The following is a 20979-nucleotide window of genomic DNA, read 5'->3' as shown; positions in this document are numbered from 1 at the left end:
TCCCACGAGCCGCGTGGCATGGCCAATAAATACATAAAATTATTAAAATAAATACATAAGAATGTTCAGGAAGAACACACAAGCTTTGGGGTGTTTCTTCAGGTACATTCCATATTAAATTACAGTCCTGAGTTAAAACTCGAAAGTTTTCATTGCCAAGGTTATCACAACTGGGCATGCAAGAATCCTGCCGCCTTGTGGCCATTCCCTGAAATAGCAACCTTAAGAGTTTTGCTTATGAGTACCTCTTTGTTGTTCAGTCCCCAAGTCGTGACCCACACTCTGTGACCCCATGGACTGCAGCACGCCAGGCCTCCCTGTCCCTCATGATCTCCCGGAGTTTGCTCAAACTCACGTCCATTGAGTCGGTGGTGCCATCCACACAATCTCATCCTCTGTCGCTCCCTTCTCCTCTTCCCTTTACGACCCCTCACCCCATGGTGGATTTGGGGCTGACCTCGCACCTCACCCCATGGGGGAGCTGGGGCTGACCCCACATCACCCAGTGGTGGAGCTGGGGCTGACCCCACTACTAACCCCACAGTGGAGCTTGAGCTGACCCCACACCTGACCCCACGGTAGAGCTCGGGCTGACACCACACCTCACCCAACGGTTGAGCTGGTACTGATCCGACACCTGACCCCATGGGCCGGCTGGTTCTAACCCCACACCTCACCACACGGAGGAGCTGGGGCTGACACCACACGTCTCGCCACGGATGAGCTGAGGCTCACCTCACACCTCACCTGTCGGTGGAGCTGGGCCCAACCCCACACCTCAAGCCAAGTGGATCTGGGGCTGATTCAACACACCATCCGACGGTGGACCTGGGGCTGACCCAACACCTCATATCATGGTGCAGCTGGGGCTGACCCCACACCTCACCCCTGGTGGGGCTGACCCAACACCTCACCCCACGGTGGATTTGGGGCTGACACCACACCTCATCCCACGGAAGAGTTGCGGACTGACCCCACACCTCACCCCATGGTGGAGCATGGGCTGACCCCACACCTCACCCCATTGTGGAATTGTGGCTGACACCACACCTAACCGCACGGTGGGGGCTTACCCACAACCTTAGCCCACAGTAGGGCTTACCCCACACCTCACACCATGGTGGACCTGGGGCTGATCCCATACCTCACCCCACGGAGGAGATGAGGCAGGAACCCACACCTCACCCAATGATGGAGTTGGAGCTGAATACACACCTCACCAATGGAGGGGTTGGGAAATGACCCCACATCTCACCCCATGGAGCAGTTGGGGGCTGTCCCCACACCTCACCCCATGATGAAGTTGGGACTGATCCAAAACCTCACCCCACGGAGGAGTTGGGGACTGAACCCACACCTCACCCCATGGTGGAGCTGGTGCTGACCTCACACCTCACCCCCAGTGGGGCTGACCCAACATCTCATCCCATGGTGCATTCGGGGCTGACACCACACCTCACTGCACGTGGAGTTGGGTGGACCCCTCACCTGACCCCAAGTGGATTTCCGCCTGATTTACACCTCACCCCACTTTGGGTTGGGGGCTGACCCCACACCTCACCCCAAATGGAATTGCTGGCTGTGGGTTGGGGCTGATCCCATAGCTCACACCACGGTGGAAATGGGCCTGACCCCACACTTTATCCCACGTGTGTTAGGGCTGACGACATACCTCAACCAACTGTGGAGCTTTGGCTGAACCCACAACTCACCCCAAGTGGAGTTGGATCTGACCCCACACCTCACCTCAAGGTGGACCTTGCGGTGATCCCACACCTCATCCCATGTAGAGTTGCACTAACCCCACACAACAACCCACGTGGAGTTGGCGGTTGATCCCACACCTCAGCCCACGGTGGACCTGGGTCTGATACCACATTTCAACCCAGGTGGAGATGGGGCTGACTCCGCAGCTCAACCCACATGGAGTTTTGGCTAATCCCACTCCTCTCCCCACGTGGAGCTGGGGGCTGAGCACACACCCCACCCCACAGAGGAGTTGGTCTGACCCCACACCTCACCACGTGGCGGGGTTGGGAGCTGACCCCACACCTCACCCAATGGTGGAGCTGGTGCTGACCCCACACCTCACCCCCAGTGGGGCTGACCCAAACATCACCCCACGGTGGATTTGGGGCTGACAACACACCTCATCCCATGGAAGAGTTGGGGACTGACCCCACACCTCAACCCACGGAGGACTTGTGAGTAGACCCCAGACCTCAGCCCACGGTGGAGCTGGGGCTGACCACACAACTCACTCCACAGTGGAGATAGGGCTGACCCCACACCTCACCCCACGGTAGAGATGGGCCTTACCCCACACCACACCCTACAGTGGAGTCGTGGATGACTACACACCTCACCCCATGGTGGACCTGGGGCTGACCCAACACCTCATCCCACGGTGGAATTAGGGCTGACACCACACCTCACCACTCGGAGGAGTTGGGGGCACACCCCACAACTCACACAATGGAGGAGTTTGGGGTAGACCCCAGACCTCACCCCTCTGTGGACCTGGGGCTGACCACACACCTCACCCCACAGTGGAGATGGATCTTACTCCATACCACACCCTACGGTGGCGTTTTGGCTGACCACACATCTCACCAGATGGTGGAGCAGGGGCTGACGGCACAGCTCACCCCATGGTGGAGCTGGTGCTCACCACACAACTCACCCCATGTGGAGTTGAGACTGACCCCACACCTCACCACACATACAGTTGGTGCTGACCCCACACCTCACCCCTCGTGGGGTTGTGTGAACCGACACCTCACCCCACGTGGAGCTGGAGCTGACCTCAATCTCACCCCATGGTGGAGTTAGGGGCTGACCCCAGACTTCACCCCACAGAACAGTTGGGCTGACGCCACACCTCACCCCATGGTGGAGCTGGGGCTGAACCCATACCTCACCCCACGTGGAGTTGGGGCTGATCCCACAGCTCACACCACAATGGAAATGGGCCTGACCCCACCCCTCATCCCACACGTGTTAGGGCTGACGACATACCTCACCCTACTGTGGAGCAAGCACTGACCCACAACTCACCCCAGGTGGAGTTGGATCTGACCCCACATCTCACCTCAAGGTGGACCTGGGGCTGATCCCACATCTCGCCCCACTGTGGAGCTGGGGCTGAACCCACTTCTCACCCCAAGTGGAGCTGGGGGTGAAGCCACTCCAAACCCCATGGTGCAGCTGGGGCTGACCTCAAACAACACCCCATGTGTAGTTGGGGGCTGACCCCTCACCTCACCCCATGGAGGAGTTGGGGGCTGACCCACACCTAAACCCTTGGTGGAGCTGGCAGTGACCCACACCTCACCTCCCTGGATTTCGGGGCTGAGGCCACACCTCACCCTCTGTGTTGAGCTGACCCCACACCTCCACTCAGTTCCACCTAGAGATGATCCTCTACATCCCTCAGGTAGAAAAATGGATGAACTTCACAATTACGTCTCAGAGAGCCTGAGTCTGAGCCTACATCTCACCTCAAGTGTAACAGTGCTTGTTCCCACACTTGAGCTCCTTGGCAGCTAGGAGTCATCCTACAACGCATCAGTGTTGGGTGGAGCTGAAGAAGATCCCAGGGTGGATCACACACATCACTTCGGTTTACACTGGAGTTTTTACCTGTCACCTCAGGTTAACATGCCGTTGATCTCCCACCTCACCTTGTGCAGAACTGCAATTGATCCCACCCCAGTCACCGCAGGACGTCTGTCTCAGCAGCTGACTGACAGGACATCCAAATGGGCTCATCCCTTATCATTGTTGTTCAGTCACTGAGTCATGTCTGACTCTCTGCGACCCCATGGACTGCAGCACACCAGCCTTCCCTGTCCCTTCACTATCTCTCGGAGTTTGCTAAAAACTCACGTCCATTCAGTCGGTGAGGCCATCCAACCATCTCTTCCTCTACCCCTTATCATTTGCTGGTTTAAGTGACAAATGAGGGGAGACTGACATTTTGTTACCGTGCCTGCCTCCCGAGACAGGCCTGGAGGTACCTGAGCAACACAGCTTTTATTTAAGGTGAGTCTGAAGGCAAAGCATGGGGGACGAGGGGCGAGGGCGGGGGTCCAGTGCTGGCGTGCAGGCTCCGCCTCTGCTCCCCATGCCTCCGTCTATGATTCTGTTCAGCCAGAAGGAGCCCCGCGAGCTATGTGAAGAGAAACAGCTGCTCCTCCTTGTCCTTGTCCATCAGCTCGTGCTTGGACTGCTCCTCGGTCTTCAGGGCAGGTGGCTGAGACTGGCACACTAGCCTCTTGCCCCGCTGAGGGGAGAGGACGCCGTGAGCCTGCACCCTGGCCTCAAGGTGGGTACTGAACCCTAACCCTAACCGCAAACCCTAACCCAACCCCTAACCCCTAACCCTAACCCTTTCTAGGACCTTGACACCACCTCTGACGGCTTCGTGGCGTCTTTCCTCTCTAGGAACGGACGCCACCTCTCACTGATCCCAGACGTCTTTCCTCTCTAGGACTGGACGCCGCCTCTCACTGATCCCTGACGTTGTCCTCTCTAGGACAGGACGCCGCCTCTAACTGATCACAGACCTCATTCCTCTCTAGGACTGGACGCCACCTCTCACTGATCCCAGACGTCTTTCCTCTCTAGGACTGGACGCCGCCTCTCACTGATCCCAGACGTTGTCCTCTGTAGGACCTGACGCCGCCTCTCACTGATCCCAGAGGTCGTCCTCTCTAGGACCGGACTCCGCCTCTCAGAGCTCCATGATATCTTTCCTCTCTAGGACATGATGCCGCCTCTCACTGGTCCCTCACGTCTTCCTCTCTAGGACCTGACGCCGCCTCTTACTCATCCCTGACGTGTTCCTCTCTAGGACATGATGCCGCTTCTCACTGATCCCAGACGTCTTTCCTCTCTAGGACCAGACGCCGCCTCTCACTGATCCCAGACGTCTTTCCTCTCTAGGACTGGACGCCGCCTCTCACTGATCCGTGACGTCATCCTCTCTAGGAGCGGACGCCGCCTCTCACTGATCCCAGACGTCTTTCCTCTCTAGGACCTGTCGCCGCCTCTCACTGATCCGTGACGTCTTTCCTCTCTAGGACCTGTCGCTGCCTCTTACTGATCTGAGGTCGTCCCCTCTAGGACCGGACACTGCCTCTCATGGCTCCTTGACGACTTTCCGTGATATCTTTTGTCTCTAGGACCTGTTGCAGACTGTCACTCACCCCTAACGTCTTCCTCTCTAGGCGGTGACGCTGCCTCTCACTTATCCCTCCGGTCTTCCTCTCTAGGAAGTGACGTTGCCTCTCACTGATCCCTGACGTCGTCCTCTCTAGGATTGGACGCCGCCTCTCACTGATCCCAGACGTCTTTCCTCTCTAGGACTGGACGCCGCCTCTCACTGATCCCAGACGTCTTTCCTCTCTAGGACTGGACGCCGCCTCTCACCGATCCCAGACGTCTTTCCTCTCTAGGACTGGACGCCGCCTCTCACTGATTCGTGACGTCATCCTCTCTAGGACTGGACGCCGCCTCTCACTGATCCCACACGTCTTTCCTCTCTAGGAGCGGACGCCCCCTCTCACTGATCCCAGACGTCTTTCCTCTCTAGGACTGGACGCCGCCTCTCACTTATCCCAGACGTCTTTCCTCTCTAGGACTGGACGCCACCTCTCACTGATCCGTGACGTCATCCTCTCTAGGACCGGACGCCGCCTCTCACTGATCCCAGACGTCTCTCCTCTCTAGGACTGGACGCCGCCTCTCACTGATCCCTGACGTTGTCCTCTCTAGGACAGGACGCCGCCTCTAACTGATCACAGACGTCTTTCCTCTCTAGGACTGGACGCCGCCTCTCACTGATCCCTGAGGTCGTCCTCTCTAGGAACGGACGCCTCCTCTCACAGATCCCTGACGTCGTCCTCTCTAGGATGTGACACTGCCTCTCACGGCTCCGTGATGCTTTTCCTCTCTAGTACCCGTGCCCACCTTTCAATGATCCCTGACGTCGATCCTCTCTAAAACGTGACACCGCCTCTCACATATCCGTGATATCTTTCCTCTCTAGGACCGGACGCCGCCTCTCACTGATACCTGAGGTCGTCCTCTCTAGGACCTGACGCCACCTCTCACTGGTCCCTGACGTCTTCCTCTCTAGGACGTGGGGCCGCCTCTCACTGATCGCTGTCGTATTGCTCTCTAGGACCTGAGGCCGCCACTTACTCATCCCTGACGTATTCCTCTCTAGGACATGATGCCGCTTCTCACTGATCCCTGAGGTCGTCCTCTCTAGGACGGGACGCTGCCTCTCACTGATCCCAGACGTGTTTCCTCTCTAGGACTGGACGCCGCCTCTCACTGATCCCAGACGTCTTTCCTCTCTAGGACTGGACGCCGCCTCTCACTGATCCCTGACGTTGTCCTCTCTAGGACAGGACGCCGCCTCTCACTGATCACAGACGTCATTCCTCTCTAGGACTGGATGCCGCCTCTCACTGATCCCAGACGTCTTTCCTCTCTAGGACTGGACGCCGCCTCTCACTGATCCCTGACGTTGTCCTCTCTAGGACCTGACGCCGCCTATCACTGATCCCAGAGGTCGTCCTCTCTAGGACTGGACTCCGCCTCTCAGAGCTCCATGATATCTTTCCTCTCTAGGACATGATACCGCCTCTCACTGGTCCCTCACGTCTTCCTCTCTAGGACCTGACGCCGCCTCTTACTCATCCGTGACGTATTCCTCTCTAGGACATGATGCCGCTTCTCACTGATGCCAGACGTCTTTCCTCTCTAGGACCAGACGCCGCCTCTCACTGATCCCAGACGTCTTTCCTCTCTACGACTGGACGCCGCCTCTCACTGATCCGTGACGTCATCCTCTCTAGGAGCGGACGCCGCCTCTCACTGATCCCAGACGTCTTTCCTCTCTAGGACCTGTCGCCGCCTCTCACTGATCCGTGACGTCTTTCCTCTCTAGGACCTGTCGCTGCCTCTTACTGATCTGAGGTCGTCCTCTCTAGGACCGGACACTGCCTCTCATGGCTCCTTGACGACTTTCCGTGATATCTTTTGTCTCTAGGACCTGTTGCAGCCTGTCAGTCATCCCTAACGTCTTCCTCTCTAGGCGGTGACGCTGCCTCTCACTTATCCCTCCGGTCTTCCTCTCTAGGAAGTGACGTTGCCTCTCACTGATCCCTGACGTCGTCCTCTCTAGGATTGGACGCCGCCTCTCACTGATCCCAGACGTCTTTCCTCTCTAGGACGGGACGCCGCCTCTCACTGATCCCAGACGTCTTTCTTCTCTAGGACTGGACGCCGCCTCTCACTGATCCCAGAGGTCTTTCCTCTCTAGGACTGGACGCCGCCTCTCACTGATCCGTGACGTCATCCTCTCTAGGAGCGGACGCCGCCTCTCACTGATCCCAGACGTCTTTCCTCTCTAGGACCTGTCGCCGCCTCTCACTGATCCGTGACGTCTTTCCTCTCTAGGACCTGTCGCTGCCTCTTACTGATCTGAGGTCGTCCCCTCTAGGACCGGACACTGCCTCTCATGGCTCCTTGACGACTTTCCGTGATATCTTTTGTCTCTAGGACCTGTTGCAGCCTGTCACTCACCCCTAACGTCTTCCTCTCTAGGCAGTGACGCTGCCTCTCACTTATCCCTCCGGTCTTCCTCTCTAGGAAGTGACGTTGCCTCTCACTGATCCCTGACGTCGTCCTCTCTAGGATTGGACGCCGCCTCTCACTGATCCCAGACGTCTTTCCTCTCTAGGACTGGACGCCGCCTCTCACCGATCCCAGACGTCTCTCCTCTCTAGGACTGGACGCCGCCTCTCACTGATTCGTGACGTCATCCTCTCTAGGACTGGACGCCGCCTCTCACTGATCCCACACGTCTTTCCTCTCTAGGAGCGGACGCCCCCTCTCACTGATCCCAGACGTCTTTCCTCTCTAGGACTGGACGCCGCCTCTCACTTATCCCAGACGTCTTTCCTCTCTAGGACTGGACGCCACCTCTCACTGATCCGTGACGTCATCCTCTCTAGGACCGGACGCCGCCTCTCACTGATCCCAGACGTCTCTCCTCTCTAGGACTGGACGCCGCCTCTCACTGATCCCTGACGTTGTCCTCTCTAGGACAGGACGCCGCCTCTAACTGATCACAGACGTCTTTCCTCTCTAGGACTGGACGCCGCCTCTCACTGATCCGTGACGTCTTTCCTCTCTAGGACCTGTCGCTGCCTCTTACTGATCTGAGGTCGTCCTCTCTAGGACCGGACACTGCCTCTCATGGCTCCTTGACGACTTTCCGTGATATCTTTTGTCTCTAGGACCTGTTGCAGCCTGTCAGTCATCCCTAACGTCTTCCTCTCTAGGCGGTGACGCTGCCTCTCACTTATCCCTCCGGTCTTCCTCTCTAGGAAGTGACGTTGCCTCTCACTGATCCCTGACGTCGTCCTCTCTAGGATTGGACGCCGCCTCTCACTGATCCCAGACGTCTTTCCTCTCTAGGACGGGACGCCGCCTCTCACTGATCCCAGACGTCTTTCTTCTCTAGGACTGGACGCCGCCTCTCACTGATCCCAGACGTCTTTCCTCTCTAGGACTGGACGCCGCCTCTCACTGATCCGTGACGTCATCCTCTCTAGGACTGGACGCCCCCTCTCACTGATCCCACACGTCTTTCCTCTCTAGGAGCGGGCGCCCCCTCTCACTGATCCCAGACGTCTTTCCTCTCTAGGACTGGACGCCGCCTCTCACTGATCCCAGACGTCTTTCCTCTCTAGGACTGGACGCCGCCTCTCACTTATCCCAGACGTCTTTCCTCTCTAGGACTGGACGCCACCGCTCACTGATCCGTGACGTCATCCTCTCTAGGACCGGACGACGCCTCTCACTGATCCCAGACGTCTCTCCTCTCTAGGACTGGACGCCGCCTCTCACTGATCCCTGACGTTGTCCTCTCTAGGACAGGACGCCGCCTCTAACTGATCACAGACGTCTTTCCTCTCTAGGACTGGACGCCGCCTCTCACTGATCCCTGAGGTCGTCCTCTCTAGGAACGGACGCCTCCTCTCACTGATCCCTGACGTCGTCCTCTCTAGGATGTGACACGGCCTCTCACGGCTCCGTGATGCTTTTCCTCTCTAGTACCCGTGCCCAACTTTCAATGATCCCTGACGTCGATCCTCTAGGAAATGTGACACCGCCTCTCACATATCCGTGATATCTTTCCTCTCTAGGACCGGACGCCGCCTCTCACAGCTCCGTGATATCTTTCCTCTCTAGGACCTGACGCCGCCTCGCACTGATACCTGAGGTCGTCGTCTCTAGGACCTGACGCCACCTCTCACTGGTCCCTGACGTCTTCCTCTCTAGGACGTGGGGCCGCCTCTCACTGATCGCTGTCGTATTGCTCTCTAGGACCTGAGGCCGCCACTTACTCATCCCTGACGTATTCCTCTCTAGGACATGATGCCGCTTCTCACTGATCCGTGAGGTCGTCCTCTCTAGGACGTGACGCCGCCTCTCACTGATCCCAGACGTCTTTCCTCTCTAGGACTGGACGCCGCCTCTCACTGATCCCTGACGTCGTCCTCTCTAGGATTGGACGCCGCCTCTCACTGATCCCAGACGTCTTTCCTCTCTAGGACGGGACGCCGCCTCTCACTGATCCCAGACGTCTTTCTTCTCTAGGACTGGACGCCGCCTCTCACTGATCCCAGAGGTCTTTCCTCTCTAGGACTGGACGCCGCCTCTCACTGATCCGTGACGTCATCCTCTCTAGGAGCGGACGCCGCCTCTCACTGATCCCAGACGTCTTTCCTCTCTAGGACCTGTCGCCGCCTCTCACTGATCCGTGACGTCTTTCCTCTCTAGGACCTGTCGCTGCCTCTTACTGATCTGAGGTCGTCCCCTCTAGGACCGGACACTGCCTCTCATGGCTCCTTGACGACTTTCCGTGATATCTTTTGTCTCTAGGACCTGTTGCAGCCTGTCACTCACCCCTAACGTCTTCCTCTCTAGGCAGTGACGCTGCCTCTCACTTATCCCTCCGGTCTTCCTCTCTAGGAAGTGACGTTGCCTCTCACTGATCCCTGACGTCGTCCTCTCTAGGATTGGACGCCGCCTCTCACTGATCCCAGACGTCTTTCCTCTCTAGGACTGGACGCCGCCTCTCACCGATCCCAGACGTCTCTCCTCTCTAGGACTGGACGCCGCCTCTCACTGATTCGTGACGTCATCCTCTCTAGGACTGGACGCCGCCTCTCACTGATCCCACACGTCTTTCCTCTCTAGGAGCGGACGCCCCCTCTCACTGATCCCAGACGTCTTTCCTCTCTAGGACTGGACGCCGCCTCTCACTTATCCCAGACGTCTTTCCTCTCTAGGACTGGACGCCACCTCTCACTGATCCGTGACGTCATCCTCTCTAGGACCGGACGCCGCCTCTCACTGATCCCAGACGTCTCTCCTCTCTAGGACTGGACGCCGCCTCTCACTGATCCCTGACGTTGTCCTCTCTAGGACAGGACGCCGCCTCTAACTGATCACAGACGTCTTTCCTCTCTAGGACTGGACGCCGCCTCTCACTGATCCGTGACGTCTTTCCTCTCTAGGACCTGTCGCTGCCTCTTACTGATCTGAGGTCGTCCTCTCTAGGACCGGACACTGCCTCTCATGGCTCCTTGACGACTTTCCGTGATATCTTTTGTCTCTAGGACCTGTTGCAGCCTGTCAGTCATCCCTAACGTCTTCCTCTCTAGGCGGTGACGCTGCCTCTCACTTATCCCTCCGGTCTTCCTCTCTAGGAAGTGACGTTGCCTCTCACTGATCCCTGACGTCGTCCTCTCTAGGATTGGACGCCGCCTCTCACTGATCCCAGACGTCTTTCCTCTCTAGGACGGGACGCCGCCTCTCACTGATCCCAGACGTCTTTCTTCTCTAGGACTGGACGCCGCCTCTCACTGATCCCAGACGTCTTTCCTCTCTAGGACTGGACGCCGCCTCTCACTGATCCGTGACGTCATCCTCTCTAGGACTGGACGCCCCCTCTCACTGATCCCACACGTCTTTCCTCTCTAGGAGCGGGCGCCCCCTCTCACTGATCCCAGACGTCTTTCCTCTCTAGGACTGGACGCCGCCTCTCACTGATCCCAGACGTCTTTCCTCTCTAGGACTGGACGCCGCCTCTCACTTATCCCAGACGTCTTTCCTCTCTAGGACTGGACGCCACCGCTCACTGATCCGTGACGTCATCCTCTCTAGGACCGGACGACGCCTCTCACTGATCCCAGACGTCTCTCCTCTCTAGGACTGGACGCCGCCTCTCACTGATCCCTGACGTTGTCCTCTCTAGGACAGGACGCCGCCTCTAACTGATCACAGACGTCTTTCCTCTCTAGGACTGGACGCCGCCTCTCACTGATCCCTGAGGTCGTCCTCTCTAGGAACGGACGCCTCCTCTCACTGATCCCTGACGTCGTCCTCTCTAGGATGTGACACGGCCTCTCACGGCTCCGTGATGCTTTTCCTCTCTAGTACCCGTGCCCAACTTTCAATGATCCCTGACGTCGATCCTCTAGGAAATGTGACACCGCCTCTCACATATCCGTGATATCTTTCCTCTCTAGGACCGGACGCCGCCTCTCACAGCTCCGTGATATCTTTCCTCTCTAGGACCTGACGCCGCCTCGCACTGATACCTGAGGTCGTCGTCTCTAGGACCTGACGCCACCTCTCACTGGTCCCTGACGTCTTCCTCTCTAGGACGTGGGGCCGCCTCTCACTGATCGCTGTCGTATTGCTCTCTAGGACCTGAGGCCGCCACTTACTCATCCTTGACGTATTCCTCTCTAGGACATGATGCCGCTTCTCACTGATCCGTGAGGTCGTCCTCTCTAGGACGTGACGCCGCCTCTCACTGATCCCAGACGTCTTTCCTCTCTAGGACTGGACGCCGCCTCTCACTGATCCCTGACGTCGTCCTCTCTAGGACGTGACGCCACCTCTCACTGATCCCAGACGTCTTTCCTATCTAGGATGTGACAGCACCTCTCACGACTCCAGTCTTTCCTCTCCAGGCCGGGTCGCCGCCTCTTATGGCTCCGTAGCGTATTTCCTCCCTAGGACCGGACACCGCCTCTCACTGATTCCTGACGTCTTTCCTCTCTAGGAAGTCATGCCGCTTCTCACTGATCCCTGACGTCTTTCCTCTCCAGTATTGGACACCGCCTCTGACGGCTCTGTGACGTCTTTCCGTGACGTCTCTCCTGTCTAGGACCTGTCGCCGCCTCTCATTGGTCCTTGAGGTCTTCCTCTCTAGGACTTGAGGCCGCCTCTCACTCATCCCTGACGTCGTTCCTCTCTAGAACGTGCCACCGCCTCTCACATCTCCGTGTTATTTTTCCTCTCTAGGACATGACGCCGCCTCTCACTGATCCCTGAGGTCGTCCTCTCTAGAACGTGACGCCGCCTCTCACTGATCCCTGATGTCATTCCTCTCTAAAACGTGACACCGCATCTCACATATCCGTGACATCTTTCCTCTCTAGGACGTGACGCCACTTCTCACTGATCCCAGATGTCTTTCCTCTCTAGTATGTGACACCGCCTGTCACTGCTCTAGTCTTTCCTCTTCAGGACGGGACGCCGCCTGTTATGGCTCCGTAGCGTGTTTCCTCTCTAGGACCGGACGCCGCCTTTCACTGATCCCTGATGTCCAAAGAGTGGGACACGACTGAATGACTGAACTGAACTGAAAATCTAACAGCACTCGTATATTCGTATGTGAAATAATAGAGTATTGCATATGTAGACCAAGGAAACCTGCATCCAAATGTCTTTGCGTGAAGTATAAAATATACCAAATTTCAGGTAAGATAATCTGTACCTCGATTTTCATTTTTGAAATGTACAAAGTTTCTATTTCATGAGTGAAAATTTGCATCGTGCTTTCATATTTGAGCTATGGACAACATACTTCATGTCAGAAGATGTTAATAGAGATTTTCATATAGAAAATATATAAAATTCCGTATTTCAAGCAGGAAAATGTATGCTCAAATTTTCCTATGTAAGATATACACAATTCCATATTCATGTAGGAAAAAGTGTGCACAGACATCCAGATGCGTAACATTCCATAAGCCATGTATCACGACCAAAAATATACAACTAGATTTTCAAAAGGGAAATGCAGATTTCGTATTTCATGTAGAAAACTCTGCACCCATATTTTCATCTGTGAAACATAGAAAAGTACATATTTCATGCAGGAAAATCATCCTTCAGGTGTACATATGTATGAAGCGGGGCATCCAAAGCCAGTGATCTGGAAGAACCCAGAGGAATAATGTGGGGAGGGATGTGGGGTGGGCTTAAGGATGTGTTGGACACATGTGTACCTATGGCTCACTAAGGTTGATGTATGGCAAAAACCGTCACAATGTTTGTATAGTAATCATCCTCCAGTTAAAATAAAGAAATCAACTTAACTTACTAACAAAATCAGAAAGAAAAGCACAAGGAACTCTAGTCAGTGCTCTGGAGACACAAATGGGAAGACAATCCAACACGGAGGGATCTATGTTAGCATATAATTGATTCACACTGATGTGCAGGAGAAACTAATACACCAAAGTAAAGTAACTATACTCAAATAAAAATTGATTTAAAAATATTACAATGCAACTAGACCTCCAGCAGTGAATAAATAAATGGTTCCCCCATTTGCAATGTATATGTCTTTAGGGGCATTCCGCTAAGTAAAATATTTCAGTTAGAGGAAGACAAAAACTTGATCATCACATGATATTGTTAGTTAAAATACCTGAGTTATAGAAACAGAGAGTTGAATGTGGTTATCAAGGGCTAGTGGAAATGGACCATGATGGCCCAAGATACCAACTTTAGTCATACGTTGAATAATCTCACCAAAGAAGATGCTGTAAGAGGGCAGGAGGAATATGGAGCTGCACACTTAGCTCATGTCCATTAGTGAAGTTCGAAATCCAGCTCCACCAGAGTCAGCCTCTCAGAAGAGTTTAGTTAAAGATATATTGCAGGCTTTGCCCAGGGCCCTCCAGGTCCTCTGGCCTCGTGCCGGGTAGCAAGCCAGGGCACCTGGGGACAGGCTAAAGGCTGTGTCTTGCAGTGGCCCAGAGCCGCTTGCTAGAGCCACTCACTGGCCTGGCTCCAGGTTCAGAGCAATAGCCAAGCGCTCCCATCCCCACCTCCATGACTGAACGGTTGTGGCTTCTGCATGAGTCAGTCTACCGAACCCAGCCCCTGCCCGCTGAGGAGACTGAGGGTCAGCTGCATGCTGGACACCTGGCTCCCTCATTGAAGATGGCTGGGCAAAGTATGGGGACCTTGGTAAGAGGAGGGCACAGAGAACTGAGAGCTGCCTCTTCAGCTGGGACTGGCTTCCTGTGGGAGGATCAAGACTGGGTGCTGGATGAATGCTCCCAGTCAGGATAACCAGCATGCCCAGGGCCCCCCCCCACTCCTAAACAGGACCTTGGAGTGTGAAAGTCACGCTTGGAAGCTTTTCTTTCAGCATAGGGAATCATATTTGTTTCGATAGAGGCTTACATGAACACTGTTACCTCACCGTGACCTTATTTCACTAGCAGAGGATCTGACAGGGATACGTTTGCAACGGTTAATCACACCCCTCCCTCACCTCTCCCAGAAGTGTATTTGGCTGAAAACCCTTGGGGAGTTCAGGATTTTTAAAGCCATATGCCATCCTTTCATGGCCCTGCAATAAAACTCTCTCTGCTTTAAGCTCCAATGTTCTGATATTGCTTGGCCTAACTATACTGGGTACGTTGGTATTCATTAACAGTAGCACCTAAAGTCCTATTTCTGAAGAGGGTAACTATCTGAGAGAATACCTCACTCCCAAACCACATTCAGTCATTAAATTATGTGCAATTGATCATTCTTCCAAACACTGATGGCTACAACAAATTACCAGGTGAATTTAGGACAAAAGAACGGTGACAAATGTTGTCATCAGGTCTTCTTTGAGGAATACATGTTACTTTGTAACCTTTGTAATGACTGTGCTTTAATAGGATCATTTCAGTCACTCAGTCGTGTCTAATTTTTTGCGACCCATGCACGCCAGGCTTTCCTGTCCTTCTCCATCTCCTGGAGCCTGTTGAAAGATATGCCCATTGAGTCAGTAATGCCAATCCAACTTTAAATCAGTATTGAAAGTAAGCAAAACGTACATTTGACTCATGATAACATATTAAATAGAAAAATATTCATCAGGCACAGTACCAGACATATGAAAACATGTGTCTTTAGATTTCTCTTCTCTTGAAAATCAAAAGCATATGAAAAGGTTGATTAAAATATCTTCCCCCCAAAGAGAACTAGCACATTCTATTTGCTGACACGAAACCAAGGCTGTGGATAACTGAACTATAACAAAGCTCTAAGTTGAGCTAGTTAAAACTGAACATTAGATTTTCTGTAAATCTATGTTCTATTGAGGTGCTTTCTAATTTATCTTCTCTGTATAGACTACATGCAAGAACATTTGGACTTTCATAAATACAAAATACACTGAGAGAAAATTAATTCGGCTATTCAATAGCAAACAGTTTAGTTACTGTTCTTTTTGAAGTCTATTTTCTTCAATAACTATACCAACATATTTTATGGCTGTTCTCTCTTTCAAAGATTATATCAATGGGTTCGTTTGAATCTCGATGGAGAAGAGGCACAGACTGTTAAAAACTGGAATAATGAGCAATAGTTTTTCAAACACTATGAAGAACACACATAATACAGTGAAGACTCATATAAAATACACATATGCTTGTAGTGAAACTTCATGATAAATGTAAAACTGCAACTGCAACTGGTACGCATACCGATTTGGTTAACATCTCGAAAGGATAGAAGAGAATCAAAACAAACCAAAGAAAAAGGGGAGAAGTTCATCCTGAACTTCAAGTTTTGTGTGGAAACGCTGAAGAATAGTGGACAAAGCAATACTCAGGAAAAGAAAATGTGCTCAGTGTTGTTCGATTAAAAATATTTTTTTCTAATATGCATGATTTCAACTTACGGGTCCTTCATGAAAAAGTTATTAGAGGACTAATGAAGGAAAGTAATCACTGATGGCATAAACAGAAGCAGAAGTTTTGCTGAGCAGAAGATCTATTTAAACCTCAGAAAACCAGTGAAGTTGGTCAGTCGTGTCTGACTCTTTGTGATCCCATGGACTGTAACCTACCAGGCTCCTCCATCCATGGAATTTTCCAGGCAAGACTACTGGAGTGGGCTGCCATTCCCTTCTCCAGGGGATCTTCCCAACCCAGGGATCGAACCCAGATCTCTCGCATTACAGGCAGATGCTTTACCGTCTGAGCTACCAGGGAGGCCCCAAATGTAGGCGATGTCAGGAGTGAGATTAAACCTCAGGTTAAAGAAAAAACACCCGAAGAATTTATGGTAATAAAACACAATGGAAATATGGAAATAAGATAACTTTTTAGAGTAGACTGGTGAAACTAGAACACTGAGATACAACGACAGACTTATTGGAATGGTCAAATACAAAAATCTGACAAACCATTTGCCGGCAAAGATGAGGGACAACAGGAACTCTCATTCGTTGTTAGTGGGAATGCCATTTGGAAGCAATTTCTTACAGAGCTAAACATTGTCAGACCGCATGATCTAACCATTGTGCTCCTAGATAGTTCAGCAAACGATTTGATAGCCACTGCCCACACAAAAACATGCACATGAATTTTATAACAGCTTAATTCATGCTATCTCTCTCCCTGTCTCTCTCTCTCACACACACACACACAAACACAAATTGGAAGCAACCAAAGTGTGCTTTAATAGACGACTTGATAAACTACTGTAGTACATCAACATAAGAAAATATTATTGAAGAATAAAACAAAGTGAGCTATCAAATCACAAAAAGAAATGGATGAAACCTGAATGAATGTTATAAAGTAAAATAAGCTAGCCTGGAAAAGATCACACACTGCATGCTGCCTATTATATGACATTCTGGAAAAGGTAAAACTATAGAGTGAATGAAAAATATCAGAGACTTTTTTGTTTTGCTTCAGAATAGTTTTATTAGTTTGGATAATGTATGTCAACGTTTAACAATGCCTCTCCTACTTTGACTCACAAATCCAGTCAGTTGGATTCTTCGTTGCCCCAGAGCTCATAGGTCTGCAGGAACCTCGACATTGTGGGGGCGGTGGTTACCACCAGTTGACGTGGCGAATTTCAGATTCCACACACTGGACACAAATTTCACGAGGTCCATCTCGAGCAGGGTTAAGGTATGGAAAAGGTAGTCTTCTTCAGAGGAAGACTTTTCCTTTTTCCTTCTGAGAGAGCCAAATGAACGGTCCTAATGGGCTGCAGGAGGAGGCTGCACTTTACTCTCGCCACTCTCTCCTGCCAACTTCACTGTCACGTACATCAGCACAATGAAGAAAAGCCAAAGCAACGTGATCTCAAGCAAGTCTCGGACATGCTCTTGTAGATTCTGCCGAATTAAAAAGTGCCCTCCACAGAGCAGCTTCCCCTGGGGTTCTTCAGCTTTCTCTCTCAGAGAAGTAAACTTTAAGGCGTAGACACAGGTAACACCCATGGAAAAGCACAGGAACGATTTGAGAGACCACATGGTGAGCCGAGAGGAAATGGCTCCTGGTGCGCTGGTCTGCCCTGGCACCTGGAGACTGAGGTCCAGCCAGGGCTGGGCCCTTGGTGACGTTTTAGAGGCCCTGCCCCATCCAGAACCCATGAGGCCATTGTGATGACTTCAGGGCAGAGGATAAGGAGGCTTGCAGAGGTCAACTGGTAGTAGGGCTTAAAGGAAGATGGTGAAATTTCCAGCGGGTAGTTGCAAAAGGGTTGGGGGGTGACAGAATGCCATCTCCTTGCCAGTGTATTCTTTCTGAACCTGGTGCTCTACTGGGAGGGTGGGTCTATCTTTCATTTTTATTTTTCCATTTGTTAAATCCAGACACTGGGTGAGCAGAGCAGACCCATGGGCACGTGGCCCTGTGGAACAGAGGGCCAAGTGGGAAAGAAAAGATAGTAAAGGAGAGACCGCAAACTAGGAGCCGCTGAGGTGTTTTGTGTGGCCTTCACTGTTCTAAGTCGTGAGTGACTCCTTGGGACCCCATGGACTGTAGCCCAGCGGGCTCCTCTGTCCCTGGGATTTCCCAGGCAAGAATACTGGAGTGGGATGCCATTTTCTTCTCCTGGCAGAGAGGATGTTTTAGGGCAGTGAAACTATTCTGTATGATGTTATGGTGAATAGATGACACTGCATATTTCCCAAAACCCTCAGAATCTTACAGCACATAGAGTGAATCAATGTATGCATATTAAACAAATTTTGACCTCAAGAATGGAATACAGAATCTGTCTAAACTATCGAATTATATTGCAAATATTTAAAACAACCTCAATCAGATTCCCTGACTTAAGTAACTTTGGAAATGAACAGAGTTTGAAAGACTGAAAGCAAAAGATAAAAGCACTGTAATCTAGTTGATCGTGTTCTTTCTAGTAGTGATACAGGTTAACAATCTTGATATGGTTGCACATGCGTACATGAATTAAACTGTTAAATAGATGGCACATGAGTATACATACATACATTTCTTTGTTCTGTGAGCTGAAAGAGTCTAAGAGAAATGATACTCCCCATACCTGAAAGAAACAACGATGTAGAAATAAGCACACATTTTGGTTCCCAATACTTTCCCCAAGGAAAGGAACCAGGCTTCTAGGAGAAATTGCTGATTATAGGGCTCAGAGAAGAAATATAGAAGAGGAGTCTGGGGCATCTTATGGTATCAAAACGGAAGTGAAAAAAAAAAAAAGCCCCACAGTAATGGGGTTATGTCAAAGTAGACAGGAATGAGCTTCCAATGGCCAAAACTAGAACAGGATGAGCAACGGAATAAATTAAGTAAGTCATCCTTTGGGATTATACCCCAAAGTATAAAGCAACTATTCATAAAGCAATTTGGTGAGGTCTATCAAGACAGGCATCCATGATAGGGGACGTGGTACTATAGTGGGCCAGATGAGATGGTAGGGATGAAGAGGATATCCATGAAGACAAAGTAGCCTAGTATGGGGAGTCAGAACCCAAATAGGGTGAAACGCTAAGATCCACAAGAACAGGGAAAAGAGGTGTGTAGTATGAGATGTGATCACACCATTGGACTTATCTGTGTCATTAAGATCTTTTCTGTATAGATCTGTGTATTCTCGCCACCTCTTCTTAATATCTTCTGCTTCTCTTAGGTCCACTCCATTTATGTACTTTATTGTGCCTATCTTTGCATGGAATATTCCCTTGGTATCTCTAATTTTCTTCAAGAGATCTCTAGTCTTTCCCATTCTACTCTTTTCCTCTATTTCTTTTCCTTCATCACTGAGGAGGCTTAAACTCTTTGCTCTTCTTTGGAAGTCTGCATTCAGATGGCTATATCTTTCCTTTTCTCCTTTGCCTTTCATTTCTATTATTTGCCCAGTTATTGGTAAGGCCTCCTCAGACAACCATTTTGCCTTTTTGCATTTCTTTCTCTTGGGGATGGTTTTGATCACGGCTTCCTGTGCACTATGACGAACCTCCGTCCATAGTCCTTCAGACACTCTCTCTATCAGATTTAATGCCTTGAATTTATCTGTCACTTCCACTATAAAATCCTAAGGGATTTGATGTAGGGCATACCTGAACCATCTCATGGTTTTCCCTACTTTCTTCAGCTTACGTCTGAATTTGGCAATCAGGAGTTGATGATCTGAGCCAGAGTCAGCTCTCAGTCTTCTTTTTGCTGACTGTATCCAGCTTCTCCATCTTCATCTGCAAGGAACATAATCGATCTGATTTTGGTATTGGCCATCTGGTGAGGTCCATGTGTAGTGTTGTTTCTGGTGTTGTTGGAAGAGGTTGTTTGCTATGACCAGTGCGTTCTCTTGGCAAAACTCTGTTAGCCTTTGCCCTGCTTTTCATTTTTTACTCCAAGGCCAAACTTGCCTGTTATGACAGGTATCTCTTGACTTCGTGCTTTTGCATTCCAGTCCCCTATGATGAACAGGACATCTTTTTTGGTTTTAGATCTAGAAGGTCTTGTAGCCCACCAAAGAACCATTCAACGTCAGCTTCTTCGGCATTATCGTTGGGGCATAGACTTGGAGTACTGTGATATTGAATGGTTTCCTTTGGAAACGAACAGAGATCTTTTTCTCATTTTTGAGATTGCACCCATCCCATCGGAGGCAAGTAGCCTAACCTATCCGTGCTTCCGTATCTCAGCCGTGTGATCTTAGGCAGGTTGCCTGACCGTTCTCTGCTTTCACTCCTGAGCTCTATGATCCTAGGCAAGATGCCTGTATGTGCTGTTCTTTCATATTTCAGCCGTGTGAGCTTAGATAAGTTGCCAAAACTCTCTGTGCTTCTGCATGTGAGCTGTGTGATGTTAGGCAAGATTGCTAACCTCTCTCCTTCCACTTCTGAACTGTGTGAACTTAGGTAAGTTGTCTGATCTCTCTGTGTTTCCACTTCTGAGCTGTGTTCTTTGTCAAGTTGTCAGACCTCTCTGTGCTTATGTGCTTATGTCCTTATGAGCTATGTGACCCTAGGTAAGTTGCCCGACTTCACTGTTGTTCCGCATTGAAGCTCTGTGATTTTAGGCACGTTGCCTGACCTCTCTGTGCTTCTTCATATGAGCTGTGTGATCTTAGGCAAGTTGGCTGACCTCCCTGTGCTTCCACTTCTGACCCATGTGATCTCAGCACCCGGCCTGACTTCTCTGGTCTTAACATTAAGAGCTGTGTGATCTTGAACAAGTTGTCTGACCTCTCTGTGCTTCCACGTCTGAGGTCTTTGATCTTAGGGAAGTTGCCTAAACTCTCTGTTGGCTTCCCTGTCTATCAACAACTCCCGGAGCTTGCTCAAACTCCTGTACATCG

At 51.4% G+C, this 20979-nt stretch overlaps 1 long non-coding RNA gene across 1 annotated transcript; it reads right to left on the bottom strand.

Annotated features, from left to right (window-relative positions):
* Nucleotides 1–3977: 3977 nt before the first annotated feature.
* LOC145536808 (uncharacterized) lies at nt 3978–5508 on the bottom strand. The gene is made up of 2 exons (XR_014076022.1): nt 5434–5508; nt 3978–4285 (listed from the first exon to the last, which is right to left on the bottom strand). It is a non-coding gene; the product is annotated as an uncharacterized LOC145536808 (long non-coding RNA).
* Nucleotides 5509–20979: the final 15471 nt, after the last annotated feature.

This window comes from Giraffa tippelskirchi, chromosome X (genome assembly GCF_054371585.1).
Source record: "Giraffa tippelskirchi isolate mGirTip1 chromosome X, T2T-mGirTip1v1.2.pri, whole genome shotgun sequence".
Taxonomy (NCBI): Eukaryota; Metazoa; Chordata; class Mammalia; order Artiodactyla; family Giraffidae; genus Giraffa; species Giraffa tippelskirchi.
The sequence above is the reverse complement of the archived record's forward strand: the minus strand, read 5'-3'. Positions and strand labels throughout refer to the sequence as shown.